Source organism: Sus scrofa, chromosome 2 (genome assembly GCF_054392235.1).
Source record: "Sus scrofa isolate SSC_HxYL_T2T_F1_AM1 chromosome 2, Sscrofa_HxYL_maternal_Yorkshire_Landrace_v2.0, whole genome shotgun sequence".
NCBI lineage: Eukaryota > Metazoa > Chordata > Mammalia > Artiodactyla > Suidae > Sus > Sus scrofa.
In genome coordinates, this window is record NC_139384.1 from 110,648,891 (window position 1) to 110,668,067 (window position 19,177).

At 37.2% G+C, this 19,177-nt stretch overlaps 1 protein-coding gene across 2 annotated transcripts in view; it reads right to left on the bottom strand.

The window, feature by feature from the left end:
- Nucleotides 1-19,177, bottom strand: part of LOC102157568 (uncharacterized) — a 1,229,235-nt gene that overhangs the window by 933,828 nt on the left and 276,230 nt on the right. The window contains exon 7 of one of the 2 annotated variants that reach the window (XR_014838321.1): nt 5,515-5,968. The gene's annotated coding sequence lies outside the window, so the exon portion shown is untranslated. The remainder of the gene's footprint in view (nt 1-5,514; nt 5,969-19,177) is intronic. The other variant, XR_014838323.1, reaches the window with a different exon arrangement.

Here is a 19,177-nt window from a genome sequence, read left to right on the forward strand (position 1 = left end):
TCATTTAAACCCACATAGCCACATGAATAATGTGACTTGGCCATTAATTATAGAAAACAAAAGCCACTGCATCCTGGAAGTTACAATTGACAGAAACAAGGATATTCTCAGATGATGGCTCTCTTGCAGAATTAAGTAAATGAGTTCAATTTCATATGCAATAGGCCACTCAAAGAGGAGTTAGAGAGAGTAAATACATATTTCTTAGAATAACTACTTTATACACAGAAAAAATAATCAGCATCAACATGTCACAGATAGGCCATAATAATATAAGCCATATACTGAGAACAAAATCAAGTTTATGTTCGTTGGGGAGAAGATGCTGATTCTCAAAAAAACTATGAAGAACTTGTCTAACATTTTTGTTTCTTGAAGAACAATTATAAGCTTTAAAATTGAAGCCATGATTATGTTATACTATAGTAACCATTGTAGTGCTTATTACTTATCATATACTATATGCTGGAATATACAGTATAGAGTATAATGCTAGAGTATAAGTAATGCAGTTGGAGCAATAACTGACTCAGTAGAATGCCAGGCACCTTCCAAAATACTATTGTGTTCAGAGGAGGATTTTTTTAAGAAACAATGAACATTGTTAAGTCGGTTAAATAAGCATTCATGCAAAGGCTACTATGCACAAAGCACCATATTAGGTATTTGGTGAGACATCCGGGAACATTACATCTCCAAAGGGGAAGGAGGAATTGAACGTAAGTAGCTTTAAAACAAGGCAGAAAGAATATAAACAGGCTATGTTGGAGCTTTAAATAATGCACCATAGGGGGAAACGAGAAAGATGTATTTAGTTCCAGAGTAGTTTGCGGATTGGGGGTGGTCTTCAGCTGGAAAAAGAGCTTATTTACTATTAGCCATAACTTTAAAGACTTTCTTTTGTTATAATAAAAATAAATGTCATCTAGAAGGTATCATAGAAATGAATAAATGATGAAACAAACAAAACCCTGGGCAAGCAATTTCTGTTGGCTTAGAATCTCAAGGCCCCAGAGCAAAATTGGAGCTAACACAGCCCTACATGTTCAGTCAGTGGTGTGGTGCCTGTGTCATTTCGGCCAGTCAAACAAATCAACTTTTGGTGGACTAAGGTAGATCTTCTGAGCTAACCTGAAATGCCTATCACCGTGGGTGACTAATTAACTTATAGGTTTCTCAATTCCCAAACAAAAGTCTCTGAGCCCATCAACAGCAACCATCACTGGAGCCACAAATACATCTTTCAATAACGCTGTACCATCCCTGCATTTTGAACACTTAGCCCCCTTTACAACTTTGTTTTACCCAGAATTTTTTTAATCACACAAAGCTTACATGAAAAACTACTATTATAAGCATTTAAAAATCAATGCATTATTGAAAAAATTTTTAATTTAGGTTGTCCCACTACCCGGCTCCAATAGCACTGTTAGAACCATCCATTTTCTCCCTTCTTTTTTTCCCATCAGGTAGCCATAATAGTTTGCAGAAGACTTGCTTGTACACAAGTTTTGAAAATAGGGTCTAAAGTGAAAAAATTGAATTTGAGAGAATCAATCACCTAATATGCCAATAAAAACCAACAACTAAATTTCAACAAAGGTCTATCACTTTCTCCTGGTCTTTTCCTAAATGCTCAGTGTGCAGTTTTGACTGTAATCTAATAATTGCTTTTCTGATCCAAATATCAATACTTAATGTTTATCATCAGAATGCCAAGTTAGATGGCCTGGCCCCCTCCTCCTAATAAGAAAAAATGACCTGAGCCCTAGCCAGGCTTTGATGAAGCAGGGAGCGAACTGAAGGGAGCCTCCTTCTGCCAACACAGCAGCAATGTGTTTTCTGTCTCCACTGAACTTCCACAAATTTGTAATTTATTTGGAAGAATATGTTGCAGATAAGCAAAAAAAAAAAAAAAAAAAAAAGGCATCTGGAAGTCTTCTTGCCAAATGGTAACTTTCTGGAAGATTCCTCATTTAGAAGTAATTTCTGGAAAATTTCTTGATTAATACAAATCCGTGAACAAACTTAAAAATGATGGCTTTGTTATTGCTTTGGCACAATATGTTAACAACACTGTGAGTGCTGCCAAAACTCTGAGAGTTCTTTCATGCGGATTATGGTCTTGTTTACAGATCCAGCTGTACTGAGGCCTTGTCCATGGTGGTAACCTAACAATGTTCCCAGTGGGGGTGCCCATTAGGGGAGGGGAGACTAACTGAAGTTTAGTTTGTTTAAATTGAGCAAGAATGCAAGGCGGCCCTCAGATCTTTGGGGAATGTGTTGGAAGCATACCCTTTCTGGGATCTGTTTTCATTTATTTGAGGGGGATGTTTGCATTGCTCAAAAATTGCAATACACAAACTTGCCATACAAAATGCCTTCCAAATGTTTACAGTGGTCTATACAGGAGTGAGTAGAAAACACGTAATACTGGATTGAATTAAAATACTAAATGAAAAAAAGTTAACTGCTGGCCTCCCAAATTTTTACTAATTGAAAATCCAGACTACTTTCTGTTATGAATATGTGTACATGTATGTCTAAAATATATGTTCCCAAGTATGACACTTAAATTGGAAAAGAAAGATAAACATACTCACTGAAGCATATGAATTTAGAATTGTGAGAAACTGGTCTCCATTAATAGGATGCTTATGCAAATATTTTCTTTTTATTGGTTTGCATAGATCTGTATACACGGATTTTACAGGGATTTTATTTTACAGGTTCTAATGACAAAATAATTGCTTTTTCCCCAGAAAGACAAATGTGAGAAACAATAGAATTACATGTTTTCTCACATCTGACAAAAATGTTAGCAAGATTTTTAGTTGCTGCATGTTATTACCAAAAAAGAATCAAGGATATTAATTGCTCTATGCTAACTTTCTGACATTTAGGATGTCTATTATGAAAAAAAAAATTTGTTCAGAACAAACTTTCATTTTTTTCTGCTTTCTATGCTACCTGGTGATAGAGAACCAGGCATAGGATAGGCAGACCTCATGCTATGGTGCTCCCGGGGTCTAACTCTGTCCAATCAAGCCTTCTTTAGAGTGCCCCTCACTGATACCAACTGCAAGAGGCCACCATGCTTCTCTGACATTAAAAATGTATGAAGGTTTAAGTTGATCTCAGATATCATTTAGGTCAAAATAAGATTCTTCCTGGAAAATTCACACTTCATACTGATTTTAATCTGAAGTCAGTTTTATCAAAGTAATTTTCATCAGAGGATTTATTTTCTATTTTAATCGAAAAGTGGAGCTCCTGTAAACACTTTCCCCAAAAAAGCCATTATCTTCATGTCTCAAAAAAAAAAAAAAAAAAAGTCTATTTTAAGGACTTTCCAATGTGGTGCAGAAGAAACGAATCTGACTAGTAAGTATGAGGATGCGGGTTTGATCCCTGGCCTCGATCAGTGGGTTAAGGATCCTGCATTGCTGTGGCAGTGGCATAGGCCAGCAGCTGTAGCTCTGACTCAACCCCTAACCTGGGAACCTCCATGTGACTCAGGTGTGACCCTAAAAAGCAAAAAAAAAATCTATTTAAATATGTAAGGTCAGTATGTAATACTATCTTTGATATCAGGAGGTCAATATTTTAACTAAATGTATCATCTTTTCTTGTTATAATGTGGAAATTTGCTAATATGCAAGAGAAAAAATACAAAGTGTCTATGGAACTGTTCATTTCCTTCTGTGCCTTCATATTTAGCATTTTCACATGCAAACCACGTATTGTGAAGCTTTGCTTATGAAGATACAGGTTATTCCCTGTACTGCCACCAAGTATCATCACAGTGAGTGATGGGGGACAGAGAGATGCTGGTACGATCATTGATTTACAGAAATACCTTTAGTTGAATTTTACACTCCTACTTAAAAAACAAAAAACTCTCATATCTTAACAGTTTTTGAAGCAACATTAACTAGTGTGAAGCAATATAACAAAATAGAAGTGCAAAGAACAAACAAAGCTACCTAGGTTTTTTATACCAACCCTTCCACTTACCAACTAAGTGCCTTTGGACAAGTTACATATCCTGTCTGTACTTTGTTTTCCTTGTCTCTGAAAATGGACTTAATAATGGTAATTTCTCCACTGGATTGTTTGAGGATTAAATGAAATAATACATGTATGGCACTGAAAAAAATCTGCCTGGCACACTAGTAACCATCAGTAAATTCTAGGTATAAAACTAGTACTGGATAGATAGGCCATTACTTTTTGCTAATGTTTGAATTAGTTTTAGTATCTCCCATACTTTGAAGCAGATAATACATGCATGTTTTAAAAATATCAAAGACCGTGTTGACATAGTATTACTAAAAGTATTTCATAATTGTTTTGATAGAATCAGGCAGTCAAATCTGGAAATGTTTAGAAACTATTAACTTTATGAAAGACAGACCTGACTAAACAACCTAGAAGCAAGCTCTCTGATATACTATTTTAAAAATTCCCCTAGAGATAATATTTTGAGGTTAAAGGAGAGTAAGGAATCATGACATATTCCTGTGGACCTGGAACTAATATTAATGAAGACAAGTTTAATATCCAAGTATTTTTCAAAATATTGTAGTCATTATATAATTTTTTCTTTACTGTGACTATTTTCTTGTATTTAAAGTTTAGCATGTATCTTCTACTAACAACTTAGTGTATTAAATATATTAAAGATTCTTCTTTTAAAAGGATTATTTAATATCCAGAAGAAGTTGCTGAGTGTGTCCTTATTCTGAAAACTGAGTTGTCTATAGGCTTCAGGAAATTAGCACCAAGGATCCCCATTCTGTTCTGGGCTGTAGCCTCTCCACACTTTCAATGCTACCTTCGTTGAAACCAAGCCTATCTTCTAAACAGACCAGGAGTTGGGGGAGATGGATGATTCACTGCCATCCCAGGGTTATACAGTTAATCATCAGTTATTTCCTATTCCCGTTCATTATTATTTGCTTCCCAAGGACACTGGGTGTTGGAAACGAGGATCTTTTAAGACACATTTTGATGTTTCTAATTTAACTGCTGAAAAATAAAAACCATGTTTGAATTTTCTAGAGATAAAACTATAGAACCTCTTTATTAACTCATTGGGTTAAATTGGTTAATGAACAACACAAGATATTTTAGTACCCGTTAGATAAAAATCACATAATCTTTCAAATGATTTGCTCTCTCTGATTTGGTCCTAACTGCCGCCCCATATTTAGTGATGAGGTTGATCAGACAGTGATATCTTCTGATGGAAACTGAGTAATTTGGAGGTATGTTACAGTGGCATGTGTGGAAACAGTGAAGTATAAACCTTCCTCCTGACATTACAAGTACACCCCGCAACATTGTTAAACCTTTGCATGTAGTAATTTCATGAATGTTTATAAAAATAAGCATTTTTAAAAGTAATTTTTTCTATGCTATTCTTTGTTATTTTCTGAGCATGAAAGTACAGTCATTGAATCTTTAGGATTCAAAGTCATTGTGGAGAAAAAAAAAAAAACTATTCTTTACCATAGTAGTGAATCATTCGTAGCTAAAGGCAGCCTTTGTTCCCAGTCACGGAGTTCGACTGTACTTTCATAGCCTAGTGCCTTCTACGGAGCTCTGGATGTATTCACGTAAATGATGAAGATGCACGAGACGTGAAGGTGACACGTGTGGTCTCCAGGAGGAACCCAATGCCCTGGGAGCTCGCTTAGAAGCCATCCTGGCGTGAGCTGCACACATACAGCCAGCCGGCTGCCCTCCCAGCTGGAAGGAAGGTGTTGAGCAGCAGCTGTCAGCAGAAGGAGATAGGAAAAGGGGCAAAGCCTCTCCAATTCACAGAAATAAAAATTGTTAATGAAAGTCTCCAGTACCGTATGCTGTTAGCTGCTGTCTTTGCAAGACTTCTGACTGCCTGCCTTGAAACTTCTTTAGCCTTCTAGCTTATCGGTTTCAGGACACTGTATTCCTTGGCCACCGCCTGTGAAGTGAACCAGAACAATTCGAGGTTAATTCACCTCTCCCAGCAATCATAAAAGTTTGGTCGTTCATAGATTCAACAATGAAACTGTTACTGATTAGACCAAGTCAGAAAATCTGCACTTTTGTCATTTCAAAATGATTTAATTACCTTTTTCCAATGCAGTATATATGCCCCATTTGCCAAGACAAAAGATCTATTATTCAACACACACACACAAAAAAAATACTGCTGTAGCAAGCACAGTAACTTTTAATGTTTTCACTGCTGAACTGTCAAAATGTGAGTATTCCCACCCCCCGGAAAAAAAAAAAAAATGAAAGTATGGAGCTATAGTATAACCTTCACTTTTATAGTAAGAGGTTTCTAGAATATGACAAAGAAAACATAGCAATTTCAGCCAGGTCATAATTTAGTATAAAATAAAACAAGACATTTAAACCCAAGGAAGAAAAAAAATTCTGAGAGTGGTAGAACTATCAAACTATGTGTGCAATTTCCTTGTGCTCAAATTGCATTTTCTCCCTTCAGTGTTAGACGGATCAGGGTCTTGCCCTCTAGATTAGAGGCTTTTGCATTAGAGAAAACTAGGTTATGTCTTCCACTGTCAGAGCCAGAAATTATGAGCTGGAGTGCATTTTAGCCAGTCACTCTGAAAAATGTTAGCCCAAGGGGGTAATAATTAGAACTGTTTTTGTCAGGTGACTGCATTTTAAGCAGTGATGTGTCTGAGAATCTAGCTGAGGGGTTTAATATAAATATAAATATTTTTTTCAGTCAGCATTGTGGCTTGGGTTTGTTTTTTTTTTTGGTTTTGGGTTTTTTTTGTTGTTTTGTTTTGTTTTGTTTTGTTTTGTTTTTTTGCTTTGCTTTTTATTTCAAAAGTAAGCACTTTTCAGGAATTATCAGCTAAAATGCCCTACAGTTTAGCATTATGGTGACCCAATAATATAATAGCCAGCAGAAAATAATACTCAAGCAGTCTGAGAAGTTAATGCATAAAACCTATAACTCATTATGAGATCTTCATATATCTATGGGCACAAATAACTAGTCTGTATAGATTGCTTGTAGGAACCTCAGCACAAACATAATAGTTATGCTTTTAAATTATTTTACTTGGTTATTTAATACAATTTAATACTGTAGTTCACACCAGTAAATAAAGATAGAAGAATATAACTTATGGGCTTTTGGAATACTTCAAGGTGGGGTGGCACCCTCTGTGGTCAGGGCCCCTAGTTGGGTGGGTAATCTGGGAGTTTTGTTATTATATATTAAGCTGTCCAAATCTGAATATACCCCTTTTTGACAAGAATGGATCATTTTAATATTTGTTCCCATTACAAAAACATTATGGAAAGATGGGGATAAATGGAAACAATCTCCTCTCCTGTAGCTTATAAACTTTAATAAAGACTATCCTTTTGTTCTTACAATAATGCTATCTTTACAAATAAATGAATCTCTTTAGATTATGAGTTTCTCAGAAGATCATGTTTTCTATAGCTTCTTAAAATACCACATAGACCTTACTATCATAGCATAAATAATGAATTACAAAATAAAATCTTTCTCCTGAAAATTAGCTTTATTCTATATTATGTGAGACAACAAATGCCAATAATTCAAAAGCAACTGATTTCTAGGACCATTCTATATTATACATCATGATCAGATTGAAATTTTAAACAGACTATCTAAAAAGGGCTCAATTGGAAAAATTTTGTTGTCATTTATTATAACCACTTATGAGCAATGCATTTCTTACAATATCAGAATCATTATATTCCAAAGAGTAAGCTTATGCAGTGTGAATGCATTTCTCCACTGTGTAACCCATCTCATCTTGCTCTATAGCACCCATAACGGTATCTCTCAGTTTGGACCCTACATGACTGCTGAAAAAGACAGCTTTATACTCTCTATCAAGACTAATTCTCTCCTTTCAAGGGATTTTATAAAGAAATAAATCCCTTTATCCTTCTTTCCCAAGATGCTACCTGGGTGTAATAGGATGTTCTTGTGGTGACAGAGGAAGAACTTACAACTTGTATACTAGCATCTGGGTCTCTGCTGGCCTCTGTTGATCTGTTCCTCACTGTAAAGTTGCTGAGTAGACTATGCTGTTAACCAATTCATTATGGTCTATACTTCTTGGTGTTTGGGGATTTGGGGGGGTGGGGGGTGGTCTTGGTGGCACTATTCCCAAAGACCTTAGGTCCTCGTGAAAGCTATAGCTCCTGTGCTCATAGCATTCTTACCCCAATCCCAGGTTTTTTGCTTTCCACTGACTCTCTTAGTAATAGGAGACTTAAGAAGACAGAGGATCCCTAGGTACCCTTTCATGAACCATGGGAAACCAGAGGCATTATTTAGCACTCTTGTCGAGATGTTTCCTCTAACCTTCCTAATTTACCAATCATGTGGTGCCATATTAGTGTCATACTATGATAAACATGGGACTTCAAGGAAATTGAAATTTTCCCAGGATATATTCTCAAATAAGTAGCAAGCTTAACATAATTCCCAATCCACGAATCCCCCAATTTTAATTGTTTTTTTCTGCTAGCCCTCACTACAACCCCAAAGAGTGTGAACTCAAGGACGTTCTCATCTGACCTCTTGCCATTGACACGCACTCTGTCTTCCCAGTTCTCTGATCTTCTCTTGAGACCAGATTACATATTCCTCCTTCCTTCAGTTTAAATCACTCTCCCCTTCTCTGGCTCATTAGTGGTGGAGGAACTTCTGGAAAATCAACCCAATTATCAGAGACAAAAGACAATGGGAGGTGTGCTGGAAAGGCTCCTCATTTTTTCTTTTCTACCCTACTTCATACCTCAGGGCAGGCAGCCTGCAAGGCTACACCTTCCAGACTCCCTTGCCACTTGACATTCTTTAAGTTTCATTAGGGGGAGGCACTAATAGGAAGCCAGGGAAAACATGAAGCTATTTTTTTTTTCAGATTCTAATGGCAACTTCAGCAGCAGGAATAGTTTCAGCTAAGCATAGCTCAAAGTTATACTTGGGTAACTTGGTTCCAGTATCAGCAGCCTCAGCTGCCCTTAGATGCCAGGTAACATCATTTTCTCCTTTGGGCCCCCTGCCCAAAAGGTGCCTAAGGCGAGTAGTGCTTTTATATAGGTACTACTCTTGAGGTAGCCTTCCACGGCATGCCTCCAGCCTTCCAATTCTTTGTAAGTAAATTCAATTAACTCTGCTTGAAATTCCTCAAGTAAATTCTGTTTTCACAATTAAACACTGACTGATACCAGAAATATGTCAATCACATATGAGTTCAATTACACTTAAAATCTACCTGGTGAAATAGTATTGGTAGCTTTAAAAAAAGTTACTGTGGTTCAAAAGAATTTGATGTAGAACTTTGGAGTACTATTTACTAACCATCATGACTACTCAAAGAGAAGTTTTAAAAGGTGACTATTGCACCATGGCCTAAATGGTGTCTGTAGCTGAGAATTAAAGAATTTGATGTAGAACTTTGAAGTACTATTTACTAACCATCATGACTACCCAAAGAGAAGTTTTAAAAGGTAACTATTGCACCATGGCCTAAATGGTGTCTGTAGCTGAGAATTAAAAACACTATCATGACTCAGTTTTTTTTCATCTGTTTCGACAAATCAGAGGTTGTCTATACTCTTTATAAACTGTCTCTGAAATTTGGGAAGAAATACCAGGTATATTTTTGGAGTCTTGCTGCTCTCTCACTTCCTGAGGACTCTCCTCATCGCCTTAAGCACATATGCAAATGACAATCACAAGTTTTGTCTTTCTCTCTCTACTTTATCTAGTACCACACATGTTGCCATTCACACTGTCCTCTTCATCGCCTGGAGTAATAGGGGAATGCTGTGGTCCAAGGATTCAAACAGCAATAAGATACACACACACACACACACACACACACACACACACACACATATTCAACTACTCATCCATTTTCCTTTCAAGCCAGGGACCTGTTAATTGAAGGAAATGGGTTTACTTTTTATCTTTCTATCTCTATGCCTATTTTTGTCCCAAAGCTGAAAGGCATGTGAACAAACTTTTTGGATTTTTATAGAATCATAGAACTATAGAAATCAAAAAAGCATTAGAAATCATATTGTTTCATGTCCTCATTTACAGACAATTATCTATCTATAACACTCATCCCTCCTATCATAACTTTATCTCCGGACTCATCTGTGAACTCCTTGAGGAAAGTGTCTGACTTTCACCTTAACATCTTCTGTGTCTAACATGGTGCCCAAGACACAGACATTCAATAAATCCTTGTTGGAAAGAAGTAGATAAGTGAACAAGTGAACACATGAATGAATGAATAAATTATTGTTTAATATATTGTCCAAGAAGTAGGCCTTTTGCCTTCAGAGCAATGTGGAGTTGTGAGGGAAACAAGAAGAGATTCTGTCCTGTTTGTCAAACAGGAAAGACAAAGGAAAGGGTTCAGTACTTAGCAAAAGGTTCAAAACTGATAGTAAAGTCCCCAAGACCAATTGGAGAGTAGAAAAACTAGACAAGCATGATAGAGAAATAACACCAGACATGGTTACATCAGAAGCCCAATTTCCACTGCAGTCACTCTGTGCCCATTTATGGAAAATGCACCATATATAAATAACTGAATGCTCTGACTTTTCACAAGAGTAGAGATAAGATCAACATCTGCCTTCATTATTGCCATTTTTCCCCAGGAACAGTAGATCCCATTTAAATAAATTGTGGTGGTGGTGGGGGGGGAAATAAGACCATAAGATATGAAACTGCTGTTTCAGAATTCTAATGCTTTAGAAGCATCACTGATTTTAATGTACAGTATTTGGGGAATATATATTCGATTGGTTGCTCTCTCAACATGTATAATTTGTAAAGCAAAAAGCAAATTAAAAAATTAGAAGAATAAACAAATGCCACTGAAAGATAAATACCATTAAAACTGTGTTACAAAAAACATTTCAATCCCTTAGTGTTTATTTTAAATCCAACTGCAAATCACAAGTCATATCATCTAAGACTCAAAAAAGAATTTTATACACACATTTACACCCAGAAATTTGGTATAAAATTAACACACCACAATGCACAGGCAGAGAGCCCGGTATGCCACAATTTGGTTACATATTTCGGTTTCAATATGTGAAGTAGAAATGTGACATTTGATATTATCACTGATGGTTAATTCTGTGAACATTTAATGTTTTTCAGACATACCAAGATTTATATTTTTCCCTAACATGAAAGAATTTAAATACCAAGTCTTTCTTTTCTTTGAAAAAATAAATGTTATAATATACTTCCCAAGGTTAATTTGTGTCCTTGCCCCTCCAGTGAATCCAGGGCAAGAATGTTTTTTATTCTTCTGCCATATCTAAAATTGCTTAGTCCATACTTTCTTAGACAAATCATTTTTCAAACTCGAACTTCTAAGTTTCATCAGAGAAGAGCACATTACACTAGATGCAAAGTGAATGACTACTAACTGATGTTCTAAGGATATGTGCCATTATTCACCAAACAAGCAAGTCCATATGTTTTAGGTTGAAGAAATAATCTTGCAGGAAGCACTGTTAAGATACCATAGGCCTCTTTGGCAAACTGTGAGGTATTTTGTTCTGGAAACTGCATCATCTCTAGAATCCTAACCCTCACAATTTGACTTGTAATAGATATACTGTCAAATAGTCTACATTTACAGCTTTGACTTTCTCACATCCTCTTAATTACAGCTTACTGCAGTGTGACTTCTTTCTCCCAACTCTGAAACTCATGGTGAGAGGAAGGGGTAAAATAAACCTATAATGGGCTAAATTTTGCCTCCTCAAAATTCACATGTTGAGGTTCTAACCTTATCCAGGAACATGGTCTTGGCAGATCATAAATTAAGATGAGCTCGTTAGAGTGGGCCCTAATCATAGACACTGATGTCCTTAAAAGCAGGGGAAATTAGACAAAGAGACAGACATACACAGGTGTAACACCATGGGAAGATGAAGGCAGAGATCAGGATGATGCAGCTACAAGCCAAGGAATGCCAAAGACAGCCAGCACCCCACTACAAGCTAATAAAGAGGCGTGGAAATTCTCCTTCACATTCCTCAGAAGGGGCAAGTGCTGTTGAAACATTGATCTTGGATCCCTTGCTTCCAGAACTGGAAGGCTTAAGTTTATGAAATTTGTATGAAGTGACCCAGTTTGTGGTACTTTGTTACAACAGCCCAAGAAAACTAACAAAAGCTCATTCTAGAAAAGAGAAACACTGGAATGGACTCATCTCTTCACACAGTGGAGGCTTTCCCCCAAGCTCCATACTCAACCCTCTCTTCCTGGGGAAATCTCAGCCATCCCACAGCATCCACTGTCATCTCCAGATCAAGTAGTTACACATCAATGTCTAGTCCAATCTCTCTTTCATCCAGATATGAATTTATAATTGTTCTGTTGGTATCTCCAAGTAATCTTCCTGCAAGCACCAAAATCAAGTTCCTGCCAAGCCTGCTAGTGCTTCTGGCATATATCTTATTAGTTATTAGCATCCATCCACCCAGTAAACCAGACACATGTGATTATACTTAATTCTGCTAAACACTTCCTTCTCTCTCTGTTCCTCCATCAAGTAGTTCCAGTTAAATCACCTGCAAAAATCTCTCTACTCCATTTCATCCTTTTTAGTCATGATACTATGGCATGGTTCAAACCTTCACTGTTACTTGCCCCAAATTCTTCTAGGGGTCTTGTAAAGCTTCTTGCTGACTTCAAGTCACTATCCCCACTTTTTACAATGTTACCTTTCTACACATAATCTGTATTGTATAAACCATACTTGTGTTACATCATCACTGCAATAGAGGGGAAGTTTCTTGCTGGTGCACAAATTAGCTTGTGCTGACTTATACCCATTCATGAGTTTTATATTCCTGCATTTCTTTATCTGATTCACATGTTAAAGTGTATTGGTTTGATATCAAATTGCCATTTGAAAACATGCGCATCAAGGCATTTTCAGCTCAGTGAGATAGTATTTACTTTGAGAAAATTTGCAATAAAATTTAAAGACTATCATACATACCATAAGGCTCAGTTCAATTGCTTCTCCTCCTTGAATGTCATCCTAAACTCTGCTCTTGCCCTGACCCCTCACACTCCTTTTTCTGCTTCCTCATGTTGGTTTCTTTTTATCTTTGGCATCTCTCCTTATCTTATAGTTATCTGTCCCTCTCTTTCCCTCCAACCACACATTACAACGAAACTGTAATCTGTTGAAGGTCAGGATCTATACCTTCCTGATGCATTTTTTTTTTAAGTCTTCCTAAGTACCTCACACAAAGTGTGAGGCCGTTGTCTATGCTCAGTAAATGTGGATTGAATGAGCTCAGTCATGGAAAATAATAAATGAATTTTTTTCGTAAATGCACCATCTCTCTGGAAACCCACAGTGCTCACATTTTGTGTTATGAGAGATCATTTTAGAGTGATTGGATGCCTTTTATTGGCTAATGTCTGCCATGTGGTAATGTCTTCATTTGCTGAGTTGATGTTCCAAATCTTACAATTCTTAGTCATAATTATTAGTTTTTCCCCTGAATTTTGTGCTTCATTGAAGTTTTAAAGGGTAAAATTAACCTCCCAGCTTTTCCTCCATAAATTTATAATTTCATTGTGATTTCATTGCTATATTGGCTTCCATTTCAGAGGTTTGTCCAAAGTTTAGGTGATTATGTGTCTGTTGTTTTTCTCCTCTCACGAATGCAGTTATTTCCTTACAATCTAATTTGTCAACTGTATAGTAATAGACACAACAACATGATGAGGAATTCTAAATATTATTTACTTAGAAAAGACCTGTCTTAAGGAGAATGGAACATTTTTTTAACCTGTATTAAAATTATACCAGAGTTTATGAAAATGCAGACTCATTCACCTAAAAGTCTTCCCTGCTTTGGTATCTGTTTATCTGGCATAAGTCAACATTTTCTGCTGAACACAACACTGTAAGAAGTACATTAACAAGTATGGGAATTTGATTACATGAACTGGAAATATATGGCTCCAATTTCACTCAAGTTATACACGATTATTATATAGTTTTAAGAAATGTGTTTCAAGATTATTTCTCAACATTGGGTAAAGCTGTCATAGACATTAGACTCATAAACTACCCTACATAATTGCTTCTAAGAAGAAATCTTTAAGTACTTTGTAAGAAAAAAAAAAAAAAACACTCATCTAGAGGATCAGAAAAGCTACTTTAGTCTGGATACAAACTAAACTTGGATGAGTCTCAAAATTGTTTGAGACCCCCTGGAGGGAAAACAGAATACGAGTTTTCATCTCACTTCAGTTTGTCTTTTGTGAGATTAATGTGTAAAAATCTGCCTTGCTGTCTCCAATCCCAAAACCTGAACCCACTCAGCTACCACCGCCATATATTTTCCTTCTTCAAACTGTGGAACAAGTTTTGGCGCCGTCAGAGGAAAAAAAGAAACTGGTCCTGTTAACTCAGTAGTTCAGCATCAAATAGGCCTTGCTCCACATCTTTAACAACCAGACGTGCCTTTTTGCCCTTAATAAAAACCGTGCCTCATACCTCAGTTTTAGGAACAGCATGCCTTTGCTCCCATGTCTCGTTCTGGTCTGCTTCTCCTTAACCTAGCTAGTTCAGCAGTTCCCAAAGTGTGGTCCACAGACTAGAAGCATCAGCAGCATCACTTGGGAACTTAATTAGAAATGCAAATTCTTGGGCTCCAACCCAGACCTGTTCAATCAAGAACTCTGGAGGTGAATTCATTAGTCGCTAGTTAACAAATTCTCCAGGTGACTTTGATGAATGCTAGTTTGAGAACTACAAGGCAAGTTCCTTAACTGCAAGTCCTCTTCTTTCCATACGCTGCTCTGCTTTCTTCTAGTCTTTCCTAACATAGAAAACTTCTTTTGAAAAAAGAGGTAATGAAAGATTTTTATGCCAGCTCAAAGTATATGACTTCAGAAAGAAGTAGAAAAGGGAATGATAGTATGCTTTACTGTGCATTTATACTGTGTAAAAGCTATAAGCAATGCAGCTATGATGCATGAAGAGAAAACTGAGGAGAGATATCAAAAGAGAAGTTGTTGGTTTTGTTTGTTTATTTCTGAAAGAGAGAATTGTAAGTCTTGCTCAAAACCAGAAATATACTCTAGCCCCTGACATTTTTAGAGGGACACCAAAAAAATTTAATATACTTTTCTGGTAGCTGGGCTGTTTCTTTTAATTCAACACCACAGAGTCTGCACTATATGGAGACCAAATTGATATTCAGGTCTGACAAGGAAGTGACCTGCCCGGCTCGGTGTATTATGGGACAGGAACAGCATGGGACAGACAGAGAAGAATCAGTAACCTCATTTCATCCCCCTTTGCCTCTTCTGAGATATTGTTCACTCAATTATTCCCACTCCTTCTTTCATCTTTTAGCCTCCCTTCTCCATTGGTTCCTTCTCCCTCAGTATGTAAACCTATGAACATCAAAGCCAAATCTTTTCAAAAGTCTTTTAATCATGCAACCACCCCCATAGGTGCTACCCTAAATATGATCTTCTATTCATATATAAGTTTCTATACAGAAGAATCTACCTTCAAAAATCTCAATTTAGCACCTCTTGTTCATTCCTTAACCTGGTGTAATACAGCTTCATTCCCTCCACAGAAAGGAATTTCTACCACCACCTCCATCAATGACCCACTTATCAAATCCAATAGGTAGTTTTTAGCCTCTACTTTCGTTGTTTGACTGAGCTCTCTAGAGTCACATAGGTCGAAAAATTTTTCCTTCAAACACTTTCCTCATATTTCCCTGACATGAAATTCTCTATTTGTCTTTTTCTTCCCCTCATTTTGTGGCTATTTCCTCTAAGCATCCTTTGAAGTTCATATTCTCCAACCCTTCTTTTAAGTTGTGGGACTTCTCAAAACGCTACTCTTGCCTCTCTTCTCACCCTCTGCACGCTTCCCAAGAAGTATTAAACCTCCTACTACAATCTCTCTTCTGTTTTCCCAACCCAATTTGCCCAGAGCATTCTTCTGTCTTCAGACTCTTAAATCTAATTTCCCGGTAGATTATATTCATCTGAAAATGCCAACGGATGGTGACTCATCATCTTTCCTTCAAAACTGTATTTGATCTACGTGTTCTACCTCCCACTCATTGCAAAACCAGAAACTTGGCCTTTATTTGTATTTATCCTATATTTATCTTTCTTCTCTAACCCCATATCAAATCGATAAAATTTTCATTCTCTCTCTCCTCATTGCTACTGTGAGTCCTTATATGTATTATCTCTTGCCCAAACTATTTTAATAGCCTTGTAACTTGTGTCTGCCCCTTTGCACTGTTGCAAGTGATAAAAACAGAACGAAGTTAACTGCATCAAATTTTTCAATAGTTTCCCATTGAAAAGATTAAAGACAAGGGCCTGGGGTATTTATAGGCTAATGAATAAAGGTGGTTTGAGGAGTGGAGGACATGGAGGGTGTGGGGTGCGCGGGGAAATGTGGTTGGAAAAGGTCTGGTAATCCTCATTCTGCACAGATCTAATAGGCTACTGGACTCTGCATATTCTAAAACGGAGGTGCTTAGCATGATCTAAGGGTGGATTTTCCGGCCCTCTGACATCAAAAGTTCACACAGCAGACACTGGCGCAGGCCCAGTAGGAGGTTAGGGGGTCCTAGCCAGCCTTATGCAGCTCAGCTCAAACTAGACACAGCTGACTCCAATTCCTGGAAAACAACTTGGGCAAACATCTTATTTAGGCTATGTGCGCCTTGGAGGACATACCTTTTGTAGCAACAATTAAAATGACCATGGTTAGTGAAGGCAGGTGAAATGGAATTGACTAATGATTACCCACAGTTTCACATCCAGAAGCCTAATTAACATAACTGGGCAAAAAAGAGGACAATAAATTCAGACCATACAAGAAAAAAAAAAATTCTCTACGCTACATTTTACTGAAGAGTTTGCCAATTCCTAGTAGAGAAAAATTAAAAGTTAATCTCAAAAATTCGAAATTACACATATATTCTTATATGTAGTCTGCTCTATTCAATTAAACCTTTCAATGCTCTTTATAAATATGCAACTTAATAGCCCCTTCAAATACTGTTGCAGATAGATATTTCAGTTAGGTGAATACAAGCAACTATTGAAATCAGGGTTCTGATGCCCAAAGTGTACTTAATGTACCTAATCCTGAGTACGTATGTTACACGTTACACAAGCACAGCTGGTTCTACATATTTGTTTCCAACGAATGGCTGCAAAGGGAAATTAAAAATATAACAACCTACCTGACAAGCCCTTATTCCTTCTTCCATCTCCTATGGGAAGAGGCAGGAAAGGCATTACATAAAATATGATTTGGACAAAATATCATCCACTATTAGAAAAAATTATGTACCTTAATTCAGCTTTTTTTTAACATGATCCAAGTGATCTAAGTATTTCTAAAGTAACTAAATTATATCATTTTATGATGCCAACTGCACATTCCTTGATTTAAAAAAAAAAAAAAAAACCATTTACCTCCTATTACTTTATTCCTCTTGCCACCAAAACTCTGAAAACATGACAATATGATGTGGTATTGATTGGAATTTAACTATAGGCCAAATGCAGGTGGCTGAGCTATGAGGTCCTGAAGGGGACATTTTGAAAACTTATTACTAAACTAGGAAAGATAGAGCATGGACAAATTATTGTACTCATGAATGACGCTATCTTGTTCCAGTCACTATGATGCCTACATACCCTCAGGGAATCTACACTTTAGAGCAGAAGTAATTATATGGGACTGTAATACAAGGTAACTTGAGGGAGAAACCAACTGAGTAGATCACCTATCATGGTGAGGGAAGATTTCATGGGACTGCAGCTAGATCATTGGTTTGGAAACTGGCCCCCATTACATGGAGGGTAAGGAGAGACCAAAGAGGAAGATCACTCCAGATGGGTAGGTGGTAGGTTTGATAAAAAGGACACTTACATCTGAGGTTTATCTTGGGTGGCTCTGCACCTGCCCACCAGAATCTTAAAAGTTTACAGAAAAGGCTTAACAGGGTTAGCCAGTATACTGTCCAGATGGTCTCAAGAATACTTCGCTTTCTCAAGACTGTGTCCTTGAAAACAGCTTCCACTATTGAACAGAGGGCATAAATTATCTTCTAAGACAGGGGAGTGGGAAGGGGGCTGAGGGACTCTCCAGTCACCTGGGTCCATCTCACAGGTCAATCAGTGGTCATATCTTCTCAACAACCTCCTCCATCAGCCACAAGAATGCGAGAAAGCAGCTGGATGAGAGCTTAACAAAGTACAAGAGCACTCCACATAGAGTCAATCACTGGGGCAAGAGCACGGAGACTGGAATTCCAACTCCGGCTAAAGGAAAAACAAGGTTCCTTTCTTGACCTTTGTTAACTGACCACAATATTGAAAAAGAAATCTTAGTTTCCACTTAACACAGTTACTTGGACAAAGACCCTAGATGCTAAGGAGTTGCATTTATGGAAAGAAGAGGGAAAGGATGTGAGGGAAAATCAGTAAAAGCTGTAAGTGAAATATAAGACTGGAAATCTCGGGCTTGGGATTTTGTTTGAACTCTGATGCTCACCAAGCATGAGCCATCAGGACACTGAGTATTTCCAAGCCTCAGTTTCCTAAACTCTGTACTAAGAGAACTAGAGCAGTAGAGCCTCCAAAATCCTTTCCAGCTTCAAACATCAACAGCAGACTAATTACCTGGTCTTGCCTCTCCTTGCCCATTATTTATTATCATCTCCACAGGAGCAATAAGAGGAAGTGGAATTTAAACCAGCCAATTTTCCTACTTAGCTCTGGGAACAGGTTTGATGAACCAGGGAGCAGAGGGCTATCTACTGACTTCAATTATCAACACATTCCCTGGCCCACCATTACACCACAGACAACCAAGATGTTGCTTTTTCCATTGGAGTTCCTTTTTTAGTATTTATGAAATTGTTTTCATAATCCTATTTCACATCTCCTCATAGATCTGCAGGGTCTAGAGGCCAGCATGTAATACTGATGAATATTAAATACTAGATACTACGTGATTTTCTAGAATTAACACAATCACTTTCAAACCTGTGTTCTGCTCACACAAATCGAATATCACTTCCCATTCAAGCT